The following is a 5,357-nucleotide window of genomic DNA, read 5'->3' as shown; positions in this document are numbered from 1 at the left end:
ACCTTCCAGAGTTGTCATGAGGATCAAGTGAGATTATGATTGTAAAGCCCTTAGCACAGTGCCTGGACATAGTAAGCACTAAATAAATGCTATGCCATGCACAGACCACACATGAAGTATTATGCTTAGTTCTGGTCCCTACATTGTAGGAAGACCATGAATAAGCCAGAGGGAATTGAGAGGAGGGCCCCCAGAATGATGAGGGGTCTTAATTCAACTCTGTATTGGTTTAAAGAACTGGGGAAGCATAGCCTAGAGAAGAAAAGACTTGGGGAAGGGGCAAAGGATAGCTCTTTTCCTAGGTCCTTTTTCAAAGGACCAGAAGCAATGAGTGAAAGTGAACTTTAGGCTCAGTGTGTCTGGGAAAGCAGTGGATTCTCACTCAACACAGTGAGAGTGAAGGTGAGAGTGAAGGAAGCCACTACCTCCTGAGGCATTCTCTTCCACTTTGGGGTAATTCTAATTGTTGGGAAGTATGTGTTTACTTTGAGCCTAAATCTGCTTCTCTATAACTTCCATCACCTGTTCCTAGTTCTATTCTCTAGGGCCCAACAGAATAAGTATAGTTAATCCATTTTCAAAATGGCAGCTCCTTAAATATTTGAAGACAACTATAGTACCTTCCCCTGGTTTCAAGTAAACATAAGTAGGATATAGGAATTATCATAGTTTCCCAAGCTAAAAGTCACCATTTCCTTTAACTAGTCTTTATATATAGTTTGATTTTGAAACCTTTATCCTTACTGGCAGTTACCTTTCATTGGATATTTTCTGCTTTGTCCATATCTCCTTCCCCCACTCCTCTTATATGTAGTATCCAGAACTGAAGACCACATCCCAGATGTGGCCTGATCATGTCAGAATATAGTGAGATTATCATATTCCTTCTGGATAATTTGCTTCTCTTTATGCAATTTACGACTGAATTAACTTAAATTTTTTAAAATTTTATTTGATTTTTGTTACCTTTTAAGTTCCAAATTCTCTCCTCACTCTCTTCATCCCTCCTTCCCTCTTCACCCTGCACTAAAGAGGTGCATTAACTTTTTAATAAAATAATAGCTATAAGTAATAGTTACCACTTTTCTTCACAGTAGCCCTAGAAGGTAGATGCTATATTTTTATTATCCCTATTTTACAGAGGAGAACAGAGGCAGACAGCAGTTAAGTGATGTGCCCAGGATAACATGAACAGCCGGTGTCTGAGGCAGGATTTGAACTTGAGGCTACCTGACTCCCAGTCTAGGACTCTCTCTACTGTACCACCCAGCTACAACATTACACTGGTGAACCTTCAGTCCACTAAAACCCCAGATCTTTTTCAGATAAACTGTTGTCTAGAAATGTCTCCACCATTTTGTATTTGTGAAGTTGATTTTTTTTTTGAACCCAGGTGTTCAAATTAATCCCAATTAAATTATATCACTACATTTGGCCCACTGTTCTAACCTGTCAAGATCTTTCTGAATCCTAATACTATCATCTCATGGGTTAACAGTCCTAACTACCTTTGAATCATCTGCAAATTTGACATGCTATCTCAATCCCTCTTAATTTTATTGACTTTCCTGTTGATTATTTCCTTTTGATCCTGTTTATACATACTTGTTTGCAAGTTGTTTCCTCCATTAGATTGTGAATTCCTCAGAGGTTAAGGATTGTCTTTTGCCTTTCTTTATATCCCCAGTGCTTAGCAAAGTGTCTGGTACATAGTAGTCTTAATAAATGCTTATTGATTACTTTCTCTGATAAAGGCCTCAGTTCTCAAATATATAGAGAACTGACTCAAATTTATAAGAATACAATTCACTCCCCAGGTGGTAAATGGTCAAAGGAAATGAATGGGCAGTTTTCGGATAAAGAAATCAAAGCTATCTATAGTCATATGAAAAAATGCTCTAAATCACTATTGATTAGAAAAATGCAAATTAAAACAATTCTGAGGTACCACCTCACACCTATCAGATTGGTTAATATGACAGAAAAGAAAAATGACAAATATCGGAAGGGATATGGGAAAATTGGGACCCTAATGCATTGTTAGTGGAGTTATGAACTGATCCAACCATTCTGGAGAACAATTTGGAACTATGCCCAAAAGGTTATAAAACTCTGCATATGTCTTTGACCCAGCATTAGCAATACTAGTTCTATGTTCCAAAGAGATAAAAAACATAAAGAAAAAGGACCTATATGTGCAAAAATATTTATAGCAACTCTGTGGTGGCAAAGAATTGGAAATTGAGGGGATGCCCATCAATTGGGAAATGGCTAAACAAGTTGTAGTATATGATTGTGATAGAACAGTATTGTGCTATGACAAGCAGGATGCTTTCAGAAAAACCTGGAAAGACTTACATGAACTGATGTGAAGTGAAGTGAGCAGAACCAGAAGAACATTGTACAAAATAACAGCAATAATTGTGTGAGGATCAACTGTGAATGACTTAACTATTCTGAGCAATACAATGATCCAAGACAATTCTGAAGGATTTAAATAATGAAAAACACTATCCATTTCCAGAGAAAGAAGATGGAGTCTGAATGCAGATTAAAGCATACTTTTTCTTACTTTATTTTTCTTGGGGTTTGTTTTTTGGTCTGTGTTTTTTTTCCCCACAATATGACTAATATGGAAATATGTTTTTCATGACTGCACATGTATAATCAATATAAAATTGCTCAATGAGGGAGGAAGGGGAAGAGAATTTCGAACTCAAAATTTTTAAAAATGAATCTTAAAAACTTTATTACATATAATTGGAAAAAATAAAATACTTAAGAAAAAAAGACTTATTACTGCTCATTGCTGTTTTTTAGACACCCTACAATTCAACCAAACTGGCCTTCTTGCTGTTCATCAAAAACTACACTCCAGATAGAGCACTGGCCCTGGAGTCAGGAGGACCTGAGTTCTAATCCGGCCTCAGACATATAACACTTACTAGCTGTGTGACTCTGGGCAAGTCACTTAACCCCATTGCCTAGCCAAAAAAAAACAAAAACAAAAACAAAACAAACAAACAAACAAAAAAAACCAACACTCCATTTCCCTTCTCTATATCTTTATATCAACTTTTCTAAATACCTGGATTGTACTGCCTTCCTGCCTCTTGAACTTCCTGGCTTCCTTCAAGACCCAACTCAAGCATTACCTTCTACATGAGGCCATCCCTGGTCTCCCCTAGATGTTCCCCAATATGGTTTATCATGTATCTCTTTTGCATATATTTTTGCAAATTTCTGTATATGTTTGCTATCTCCCTTATTAGAATATTCACTCCTTGAGGACAAGAATTAGCACATAGTAGGTACTTAATAAATACTTTTATTGATTGATTTATTCAGCCAATTCTGAATCTACCTTAGTGCGCCATTATTTTATCCATCACTTTCAATCTTGTCCACAAATATAACATGAAAGCTTTTTTTTTTTTAGTACTTTGCTGATATCTGGGTGAACTACATTTTTAAAAAAAATTTTTTTTTTGATAAACTACATCTTGACCCTGATTTAGTAACCCTGTCAAAGAAGGAAATTAATTATATTAGGTGGTTGTGGCCTGTTTTTGATGAAGTCATGATAGTTCTTTGAAGTCTGTTTCCTTTTCTAGAGTTTCACAAAACATCTGTGCTTTTCTGGGCTTCAAAATCAAGATTATAGGCTGATAACACCACTCTACTTTCTTCCTTTTTTTTTTGTAAATTGTGATATTTATTATTTTCTAGTCTCGTAGCTCTGTCCCCTCTCCTAGATTTCTTAGGGATCTTTGACAGTGGCTCAGCAATCATGTCTAATAGTTTTTTTTGTTTTGTTTTGTTTTTAGTAACCTGGAATGAAATTCATGGCCTCTTCAAGGGCAATGAGCTGGTCTCTTCCTATCTCTCTTTCTACTTATCTTGAGTTCAACTGTCTATTAGCTATTTTTATTCTCTTCTTTCTAGTCCAAAGATTGCTCTTCTTGCTAGAAGAGCAAAATTAGATTGAATAACTCTCTTTTTGTCATCTGCTATCACTGTCTTATCCACCCTGAACAACAGTTCTATAAATTCTTTGATTTTCCTTTCATTTGTTGTCTTACTCTTCTTTTTTCATTGCTTTTTTATTTTTTAAAATTTTTTTATTAGTTTATTTTGATTTATCAACAATCACTTCCATATACTTTTGAGTTTAAAATTTTCTCCCCTTTCCTCCCCACCACCCTCCCCAAGACAGCGCACAATATGATATAGGCTATACATATACATTCTTATTCAACATATTTTGACATTACTGATGTTGTAAGAATTAGAACCAATAGGAGGAACCACCAGAAAGAAGAAACAAAACTCAACAGAAGAAAAAAAATAGCAAATAGTATGCTTCGATCTGCATTCAAGCTCCATAGTTCTTTCTTTGGATGTGGATAGCATTTTCTATCACAAGGCCTTTGGAGATGTCTTAGATCCTTGCATTGCTGGGAAGGGTTAAGTTTATCAATATTAGTCATCACACAACGTGGTTGTTATTGTGTACAACGTTCTCTTGGTTCTGCTCACTTCATTCAGCATCAGACCACACAAGTCTTTCCAGGTTCTTCTTAGTCTTCTTTCACAGTCTTAGCTCTTACATGATCAATCTGTTTTTTCTATTCTCTTTCTTTCATTCCGTCTTCTGGATATTTCTTTTAAAAATATATGTTGGTCAACGAGTTCCCTATGTATCCACATTGGTGATGGTTTCCCATTTTCTCCTTAGTTGGAATAATGTCTGTTTATGTCTCTAGAATTTCAAATTTAATAGCTTCCCAGTCCTCAAGAGCTGAGTTTTCTTGTAGAATTTTAGGCTGTACTATTCTACTGATGTTTCCTTTAAACCTTTTGGAATCAGCCTCACCAATCTGGAGTGCAAGTCAGATTGTGCCTAGCATTCTTCTCTTTGTAAGATGTAATCCTGAGGTAAAGCCTCAAAGAGGAATAAATTGTTCTCTGCTTCCCTCCTTGAATCTTGTGTATTTAGTGCACACAAGATACATTATTTTGTGGTTTCTTTAAATTTTTTTTAAACCAGTACCAATCAGTTTTGATGATTATTGCTTTGTAGTATAGTTTGAGATCTAGTTCTATGAACCTATTTTTTCTCTTGCTCTGCTTTAAAAAAAAAATTTCCCTTGAAATTCTTAACCTTCTGTTTCTTTTTTTTTCTAATTCTATAACTATTTGGTAGTATAATTAATATCACTGTGAATTTGTAAGTTAATTTAATGGTATTGTCACTTCTATTATACTGTGTACATATGTATATGTATATACATATTCTATTATACTGTGTGTATATGTATATGTATATGTATATGTATATGTATATGTATATGTAT

The sequence above is a fragment of the Vombatus ursinus genome, unplaced genomic scaffold, assembly GCF_900497805.2.
Source record: "Vombatus ursinus unplaced genomic scaffold, bare-nosed wombat genome assembly UNPS02014872.1, whole genome shotgun sequence".
In the NCBI taxonomy this organism is placed as follows: Eukaryota; Metazoa; Chordata; class Mammalia; order Diprotodontia; family Vombatidae; genus Vombatus; species Vombatus ursinus.
This window is presented reverse-complemented; position numbering follows the sequence as displayed.